The 10,000-nt window shown below is 45.4% G+C and overlaps 1 long non-coding RNA gene across 1 annotated transcript; it reads left to right on the top strand.

Annotated features, from left to right (window-relative positions):
• Positions 1 to 3,698: 3,698 nt before the first annotated feature.
• On the top strand, positions 3,699 to 9,579 carry LOC135980171 (uncharacterized). Its single transcript, XR_010597371.1, has 3 exons — positions 3,699 to 3,890; positions 6,004 to 6,090; positions 9,404 to 9,579. It is a non-coding gene; the product is annotated as an uncharacterized LOC135980171 (long non-coding RNA).
• Positions 9,580 to 10,000: the final 421 nt, after the last annotated feature.

Consider the following 10,000-nt stretch of genomic DNA (forward strand, 5'->3'; position numbering starts at 1 on the left):
CCTCCCAGTGGAAGGACTTCCCCAACCAGTCTTTGGTTCTGCTCACCCCAGAATGGCCACTGGGATGATCATGGGCTAAGCTCAAGAGCTTTACCCGATACTTAGTGGGAACTACCAACTGTCTTTGAGAATGCCAGTCTTCCTGGTGCCCACCAGAAAGAGTCTCCTTATATAAAAGTCCTTGTTCTATAACAAACCGGGATCGGTTAGAAGAGTTGAGAGGCGGTGGGGTGCTTTGTGCCGCCGCCCAAGCTTTCTGAAGGCTGTCATCTGCTTCCTGCTCGGCCTGGAACTGTTCCCTTGATGCTGGAGACATCAGTTTCTTCTTGGACTGTGGACTGGGGCTTGGTCCCTCTGGAAGCGATGCAGGTGCTGGGGCTGTTTCCATTGACTGTGAACCGCTGTCCGCTGGTGCACTATGTGGTATCTCAGGCTCTGGCTGAGCCTCTTGGGTAGGGTTATCTGCTGCTTCCGCCAGGTCAGGCTCGCTGGTGCCTTCTGGCATTGGAGTTGTAGACGGGTTTGCAAGCCCTGGACTCAGGGCTGGCAATGGTTCTGGTGCTGGTTGCGTTGCCAGTTCCGGTTCTGGGACTGGTTTTGGCTGGGTCTCTGGGATTGGGTCCACAACGGCTGTTGCAGTCGTTGGCAGGGGATCCGGTTCCACCACCATGGTTTGGGTCTCTGGTAAAACAGACGGGACCCTGGTGGACGGCTCAGGAACAGGGATGGGGATGAAAGCTTGCTTAGCCTTTGCTACTTCCAGTTTATGCTTCCTTTCTTTTTTTTCCCTTCATTTCTTTTTTTTTTATTTTCATCTTTTTTTTTCCAGCTACATTTCTTTTTTTTTTAGCTTCATCTTTTTTTTGTGGGCCTCCTTTTTGGCTTTTTTTTTTTTCTTTTAGCTTCATCTCTCTCTTGTGGGCCCCCTCTTTGGCTTTTTCTTTTTTGTCTCTCAGCTCTATCTCTTTTTCTTTCAGCTCCATAGCTCTTTTGTGGGCCTCCTCTTTGGCTTTTTCTTCTTTTGTAGTTATTTTCCTGTTTTTTTGTGCTGGGTCACCCCCTCTGCAGTTGACTGAAACTGGGAAGCTCTCAGCTCTGGCTGCTGTTGAGTTAACAGAGACTTTTTAACTAGCTGCTCCCGAGGATGTAAAAAGAAAAAAAAAACAATTTAGCTTGTAAATTCCCTTTACCTTTGTTTGCCCATTGAACCCTTCTCTTAACAAAGGACCTTGTTAAAAAAACTTAACACCTCTGCCTTCAGGCAAGGAGAGATAAGATATGCATCTATCTACCTCCAGCTCGGCTTTCCAAGCAGCTAGAAGGAAAAAAAAAATCTCACTGGCTTTTGGGTTTAAAATGATCCCACCGCTCTACCACCATGTCAAGGCTGTATCCCCACTTTGAACTTTAGGGTACAAATGTAGGGGCCTGCATGAAAACTTCTAAGCTTAACTACCAGCTTAGCTCTGATCCGCTGCCACCATCCCAAGGCTAATTTCCTTCCCTGGGTAGCCTTGAGAGACCTTCACCAATTCCCTGGTGAATACAGATCCAAACCCCTTGGATCTTAAAACAAGGAGAAATTAACCACCCCCCCTCCTTCCTCCCACCAACTCCGGGTGAATACAGATCCAACCCCCTTGGATCTAAAACAAGGAGAGATTAACCATTCCCCCTCCTTCCTTTTACCAACTCCTGGTGAATACAGATCCAACCCCCTTGGATCTAAAAACAAGGAAAAATTAATCAGGTTCTTAAAAAGAAGGCTTTTAATTAAAGAAAAAGGTAAAAAGCATCTCTGTAAAATTAGTATGGAAATTAACCTTACAGGGTAATCAAACTTAAAGAGCTCAGAGGACTCCCCTCTATTCTTAGGTTCAAAGTACAGCAAACAAAGATAAACACTCTAGTAAAAGGTACATTTACAAGTTGAGAAAACAAAGGAAAACTAACACGCCTTGCCTGGCTATTTACTTACAAGTTTGAAATAGGAGAGACTTGTTTAGAAAGATGTGGAGAACCTGGATTGATGTCTGGTCCCTCTCAGTCCCGAGAGTGAACACACTCCCAAACAAAGAACACAAACAAAAGCCTTCCCCCCACCAAGATTTGAAAGTATCTTGTCCCCTTATTGGTCCTTTAGGTCAGATGCCAGCCAGGTTACCTGAGCTTCTTAACCCTTTACAGGGAAAAGGATTTTGGAGTCTCTGGCCAGGAGGGATTTTATAGTACTGTACACAGGACAGCTGTTACCCTTCCCTTTATAGTTATGACAGCAGGTAAACATAGAAATCTAACAGATTTTGAGAGCTGTATGTCCCAAGAATGGATGAGAAACATTTTGTGCTGTTTACAGAATATAACATGTCTTGTGGCTATCTACAAAACACCTCTGCCCTAGTGGAAAGCACACTCTAATGGTGATAGAGCGAGATCCAAAGCTCACTGAAATCAGTGGGAGTCTTTCCATGAACTTCAGTGGGCCTAGGATCATACCTATGTTGACGTCATTAGGCCTAGTGAACCAAAGTTCTTCAATGTTTAGCTCTAATCGACCTCGAAAGCTAGATGCATGGAATGTGTAAACAGCCAATTATCAGTTACCCCCCCCCTCCCATACCAGATACCAAGCGATAATGATGAGGTTTGCATGTTTCTGGCTGAAGAGGTAATAAACCAAGGGTAAACAAGACCAAGTAACAGTTTAGATAGAAGTTACTAACAAGCTAGATTTATAGCCCTAGAATGATTTAATTGCTTAAATGTATAAACATGCCTTCAGTAGAGGGGGGAGGAATAGAGGGGGCTTAGTTGTAAAATGTATAAGAAGAGAAAAACTGTTTTTGCTGGTGTGCTTGATCTGAGACTTGCCTGTCTCCTTGCACCACTTTGAGATCTCAAATAAACTTTGTTTGCTTCTCCACCCCGGTATGTTTATTGGCGCAAAGCACACCGGGCAACGAACCCGCTGTTGCTGTCCTCGGGCCTCTGTGTCGGCAACACCTATAAAGCAGAGGGGCTGGAACTTTGGAGACTTGGATTCTATTCCTGACATTGTCACACTGACTTCCTCTTTCAGGGTCTATTCTACAGCAGAAAAGATTTGTTGGTATAGCTATACCAGTATAGTTATATTAAACCCTTCTAGTGTACATTCAGTGTCTACCAGCAAAAAATGTGATTTTACTCGTATAGCTTATACCAGTTCCCCAAACAAAATAAGGACTTTTATACTGGTATAACTGCGCCTACACTAGGGCTTTTGCCAGTATAGAAGTGTAAAAAATCATACCCCTAATCAACATTATTATACCTGCAAAAGATTCTAGTGTAGATCTGGTTTAAGTGTTAGTTGTCCCTTCTGTAAAATGGAGATGATAATAATATTAATCCACGGATGAAAAGCTCTTTAACTTCTTCAGAAGGAAGATGTGGTACATGTGAAGTGCTATTATTACTCAGAGGAACTGGAATAACCTCATATTTGAAGGGACACAAAGTTTCTAACTTGTTTTGTAAATCAGGAAATAAGTGGGGTAAAACATTATGTTCTTATACTGGGCAGTACTGCTCTATGGGGCCCTGTAGCAAAGAGACGTGGCCTCCTTCAGAGATTGACAGAGAGGGAGGGCCAGACCGCCCCTGGTGGGCGGAACTAGGAAACAGAGGGGCGGGACAGGAAATATAATAGGTGGGTGCTGTAGGGCAGTCAGGAGGCAGCTGCCCAAAGAGGTGGATGTGTTCTCCCACTACTGATGCAGGAGGCTGCAGAAAACTCCAGTTACCCTGAAAACTTGCCCAAGCTGCTAGACCTGACTGATGCTTAAGAGCTGCTGGGATTGCCACTGGCTGTATACCCCCAGGAGATGGAGGATGAACCTGGGGTTCAGGTACACCCTGAGGGAGGGGAGAAAGGAGCCCAGCAATAGCCAACTGCAGTCTGGCTGCAGGAGCATCTGAAATGCGGTCAGTGTGTTGCAGTGGGATTCCCTGTTGATCCAGTGGCAGACCTCTCTGTTGCTGTTAGCGCCCTGAGTTGGGACACAGTGGAGTTGGGCAGGCCTGTGTCCCCCTACCCCTGCTGACCCACCATTGGGGTGGCAGTACTCCCCCTCTTCAGGCCCAGAGGCCTGTGCTTGTCTGGCTCCCACTAGAGCCAGGACAAGAGATTATACCTGCACACCTGACCACTGGTTGGTGGGCTAGACACTTTGGTGGGTGCCTGACCCCTGGCTTGGGGTGGGGGAGAGTGGCCCTAGACTGCGTTTGGTACCCTGCCCCGTCTGAGGGCCTGGGTTCCTGACTATGCCCTGCCTAAGGGTTGGGCTTTAGACTGCTTGATGCCCTGCCCTGCCTGAGGGCTTTGGCCCCTGAACCTCTTCTCTCTCGCTGGTGGGATCGAGCACTGAGACTGGTAACTTCCCCATTATTTTAGACCAGTACTGGACAACCTGCAGCTCCCATTGGCTGGGAATGGTGAACCATGGCCACTGTGAGCAGCTATGCAAATGTAAACAAATGGTCTGGTGGCCTGCCAGCTGATTACCCTGACAGACTGTGTGTGGCCATCAGGTTGCCCACAACTGTCTTAGACTGCCCTTCAAGGAGGAGTGACAGCAAAGAGGTGTGGCCTCTCTCAGAGATTGACAGCCAGGGAGGACCCCACACACACACACCTACATGCCCCTTTGCACTGGTCCATCAGCACAAACAGGCCAGAAACTTGACAGAACTGGCCAGATGGGATTTCTCCAGTGTAAGGAAAATCCCCAAAGAACCTACAGCTGCCACAGGGGCTTCCTTCAGCCTGTGCCACCTCTGCCTCACCTGCATGCTGGGGGAGCTCTTGTGGAACCCAGCTCTGCATTGTGTACCCTCTGTGTAAGTCTCAGAATCCTCCCCCTCCTGCATTTTCTTACACTTAAAGAGGCAGTACTCAGAAAACAGAACCCAAGCTGCATTCTCCACAATAAATATGTATTTAAAAATCCAACTGCCGACACTAAGGGTTGGGGAACTGACCTGACCTTCCACCCAAACTCACACCTAGCCTTCCTGCCAGTTCAGAAATAGCTGGATAGCCATTTTCATTCTTGCTTGCCTCTATACCAGGCTCCAGTGACCACTGGAAGTGGTAATGCCTAAATGCCGTGAGACCAGCTCATCAGAAGCAAAGAGTACTTTAAATCTGCTGGCAAGCCATGCATATCCTAGTGCTCCCACACACAGGGCTGTTCCACAGTGTGCTGTTCCCTGATCTCCCCTGCTTCAGAAGCCATGGTACCAAAGCTGTAGGATGGGCATTAATGCTGACTGTCTTAGCATTATCTTGCAGGTTTGCTGGGGCTGTTCTTCAGCTCGGCCCCCTCTCCCATCCAATGGTTGTTCTTTAGCCCAAACTTGTGGAGCCCCATGTGCACAATGCTCATGTTATAAGACATCCAGGGGCTTAGAGGAAGGGAGGGAGGCTCCTTTGACGTTGTATGTGAAATAACCTAACTTGAGCTGTTTTCACCCCATCTGAGTTTAGAAGCAGGGTTACAAAGATGATGTGGCCCAGGTTGACTATCTGCTACTGAAAGGATTTACAATAAAAATACTGATAAGTCTAGTAAAAGGAAGCAGTTATTCTCCCCTCCAGAAAAGAATGCATTTTAATTATTGAAGTCCATCAATTAATGGATCTGCCCATTGTGTATTTATTCCTTTGTGGCTCCCTTAGAACAAGACTAGATACTGGAAATGGGGAAGGGTTTTGTTACAAAAGGAGAGGGTGGTTAATTTTTGACAGCAGGCAATGAGAAAGTTATGTTTGTATAATAGTCAAGTCACTCTCTGTGCCGTGGCTCACTCACCGGCATGTCATCACCTTTGTGAGAAGTGTCAATAAATATTACACAAGTACCTCTTTCTAAGCACAAAACTCCTACTGGGGGAATTCCCAGAGCCCCTTATAAAAGGGATCCCGCTGACCTTTCTCCATCATATCTGTTTGCTGAGAAGATGAAGTGTGAAAACTTGGCTGTGCTGCTGGTCTTTCTACAAAATGCCATTGCATTGAATGCAGCCAGCACCATGCTCCAGAATGTGGTAAGATACATATTATGACTTTCACAGGTTCTAATGTATTCCTTTTTCCTCCCGCTATTCAGGTTGGGAGAATATTTTAAAATTGAGGCAAGTTTTCAGATCTCCACTTGTTCTGTGGGCTCTCTGCATGTAGCAAGTGTAAAATATCACCTTTAATAAATGTCCTGGGACTTAATTATAAATTTGAAAACAAATTACACTGTTTTAAAAACAGCCAAATTCTGTTTTTGGTTAGGCAAATGCAACTCCCATTGAGAATCTGACTAGTTTAAATGCAAAATGCAAGTTGAAATTAATTAGCTGTGGTTTATACTTGAGACTAACTCAATCCAAAACCACAGATGCAAACACCCCTCATCCTTTGGAGTGTTCTAGATCTGGATTTAGATCTCAGGTTCATTTGCCCAGCACTTTGAAAACACAATGCACTATATGAGTTTTAGGTGATACTATCAATGCAGTCTCTTGGTCTAATAGGCCTTGTAGTGCTGGGACTTAGATAGTGAACTCAGCATCTAAGGGGAGGGAATGTTTTTCACTACAGCATCCTTAAGCAGTGGCAATTCCTGGTGGTAAGAATCAAGGCTGAAGTGTAAATATATAATAAGCTGAGGATGGGGGAATTTAGAATGTCAAGAATTTCTCATTATGCTCACCCTTGGGTAAACCATAATTTGTGCAGATATTTGTAAAATTTATGATGATCCTTGTAACTCTGCTGTTAATCACTATCAATCCCCCTGTACAACACAATCAGGGGGCCAGACCAATGGCCGCATACATCACCTTTTTGACAAGCTGGCACAAACTCCCCTGTTTTCTCTGAATCTATTTAATCAAGTGGCCTTTTTCCTGCCATCTTCCAGTTCCTCAGCTGTCCAAATGGCTGTTTTAGGGGCTGGGGGATGAGGGAGCAGGTGATGGGGATGCAGCAGCATGAGGCTCTGAACAGGTTCTTGGATGGAGTACTAGGAGGCCCGCAGGGGAAGCTGGCTAAAACTGGGGCTCCAGAGCACTGTCAGAATGGAGTTCTGCTTCAGTGCAGCTTTGAAGTTGTGCAGCTGGGGATGACCCCTGCCACGCAGAGCTCCTGCAGGAATGGAGCACTGCTCTTGTATGGCTGACTAGCAGCTACCTCCGTGTGCAAGCCCCTTCCTGCCCCACACGCCTTTAGTTTAATCACCCCATTTGATGCACAGTTTATCAAATGGTTTTGCAAGCACTGGAGATTGCCATGGTTCCCATTCGGTGGAGCTCGGCTGTGTACATTGGTGGGCTGCATCCCCGCGGTATAGTGTGTTGCAGGGCCGGCTCTGGCTTTTTTGCTGCCCCAGGCAAAAAAGCCTCCCCCCGCCCCCCGGCGGGGAGCGCAGCAGGGGAGGGCAGCGAGCACGGCTGCGGCCCTGCTCTCCCCGGCCGGCCGGAGCGCCGGGGCAGGGCGGAGAGCCCGGCCGCGGCCCCGCTCTCCTCAGCCGGCCGGAACGCCACCACCCTCCAGGTGCCACCCCAAGCACATGCTTGGTAGGCTGGTGCCTGGAGCCGGCCCTGGTGTCTTGTGCAGTACATGGGACCTTGATTACTGTAGACTCCCAGGGATGCATGTTGAGATTCAAGAGTAACATCCAATCTTGCCAGTGCTATGGAGGGATAGGACCTGAAACCTTATTCCATAAGATGGCAGTGAGATGGTATATATTACTTGAACATGAATAATGCACATTGTTTTGGACAGACTGAGCATCTGCAGCCGTTCATTGATCACATGTAGCTTTTTTTTCAAGGGAAGGACTCCATGAAACAGCATTGTACCAGAAGAAACATTAACTGTCTCAGCAGTCAGTTGGAAATCACAATCAACGTTAGAGCTGCTGGAGATGGCTCCTTTAAAATCAAAGTTTCAAAATATTGAGGAATCTGGACTGCTGTTTGGATGTTGGGAGTGGGAAAGGGGGTCATGATAGTGAGTTGCGTTGTAATAGGCGTTTGTTTCCTTTCCAGTCTACACCTTTCTCCCCTGTTGGAATAGACACTCTTAGAATAATTTTAAAAGTAGTTTGGTGGGTTTCTGATATTTAAATCCACTTTTTAAAAAGTTCTCAATTTAATAAATTAAGATCTAGATAAAGGGCAGTTTGTAATCTGTATCAGGGATTAAAAAAGTACCACAACCAAGCTAGCACAAATGGGGGCCTTATCAAAGTTAAGTACAATAACCATATTTGTCTGTTCGTTGGATATTTTCCTCTGCTCCTTTTTTCACTGTTCCTGCTAAGCAGAATGCAAATCCAGTAATTTGGGGAGTCTGAGGCTGACAATTTCAAAAGCACCTAAGGGACTTTTTTAATAGTGACCTAGGCCCAGATTTTTAAAAGCTATTTAAGCACTGCAGCACTCTGTTGTAATGCCGAACCAAGTTGGTGTCAATTCCCTTTTCAAAAGGATTTAGGCTTATAGGAGCGCAACTATAGGGGTTGTGTTAATCCAATAAAAAGCACAGTGTGGAACAGAAGCCTGTTTCTCTCACTTCATTAGAAGTGGACAAATTTAGTCATGGTACAAAACTACTTATAAAAACAATATTCAACAGCCAATATTTTATTATTTTTTTAACTCTAGCTGCCCCAAGTAAAAAACTTTGTTTATACCCCTGTGCGCTGATGGAGAGAGCAGTGATGCATGGCCATGACTCCACTCAGTACCCTGCAGTAGAAGGCATACCAGCTACTGCAGGTTGGGGGAGTTTTAAAGTCTTCAGCTCTCCTGTTTACCAGGGCTGGCTGAAAAATATCAAATGAAACATTCCCAGTGAGGAAAACAGGGTTTAGTCAAAATCAAAATTTTCCATGAAAATTGGTCTAATTTCTGTGGCTTCTTCCATCAGTGAAGTACAAACAAAACTTTGTAAGGTGCTTTGAAATTAATGGACTACAATCACTAAGTGGCCCTGTTGCAAAGACCATTAAAAGCAATGACTCCCTATAAGATTTAATATTTCCTGCTCTGCCATTTACTGACTCACTGTCTGATTTTAGAAAAATCACTTCACTTTCCTGTACCTCCATTTTTCCAGTGTTAAAATGGTTATAGTATTTAACTACCTCTATAGGGGTGTGGTGAAGTTTAATGAATTGATATAGGAAAATACTTTGAGTTCATAGGAAGAAATTATTACAACATAATATTGACCCTGAATGCATTTATTATGATCACAGCTTAACTTTTCCCCTGCTTGGGGACTGCCAGTCCTTTGCTGTTGATTCCTAGTAGCATATTGACTATTTATTTGCTTTCTGAAACCAACTTGTTCTTACAGCCATTTGCCAATGTGACCGGCTCTTTGAATGACAATGGAGTGTGCCAATGCTCAGTGTACCTGCCAGACACAGTGTTTCCTGCGCAGAAGGTCGAGATTCTGGAAATCACAGCCCAAGTGCTTTCTGAGAAATTTGAAAGAGAACTTACTAAAGTAAGGATTTTTGGTTTTTCTTTTTTTAAAAGCTGACCAGTCCTATTTTTAGTGAATGTGAAACAGTCCAACAGTCAGAACTTTGCAGGGCCTGTCTTCAAGCAACTGCAGTGAGGGGCATGTACAAATCACAAGGAAAAGGATGATTAAACATAAAATGTTCAATATTGTAGCATGCAAGCAGGGCCTTATAATATGAGTTTCGAGTATCCTCAGGCCTCATTCCTGGGCCTATAGGCACATGGTGTTCTTTGAGGGATGGAGGAAGCACTTTGCTTCTCTTTATGAACCATGGAACAGTCTTGTTGGCCTGTAATTGCTATATACAGTTGCAGAGGAAGCCATGATTCCTGCTCCCTCCTGTGGTACTTTTATGTAACCAGCATATGGGAGGGAATGAGGGAAAAGAGCAAATGTCAGCTCAGCCCAGGCTGAAGCATGGGA

Source organism: Chrysemys picta, unplaced genomic scaffold, assembly GCF_011386835.1.
Source record: "Chrysemys picta bellii isolate R12L10 unplaced genomic scaffold, ASM1138683v2 scaf2059, whole genome shotgun sequence".
Lineage (NCBI taxonomy): Eukaryota > Metazoa > Chordata > Testudines > Emydidae > Chrysemys > Chrysemys picta.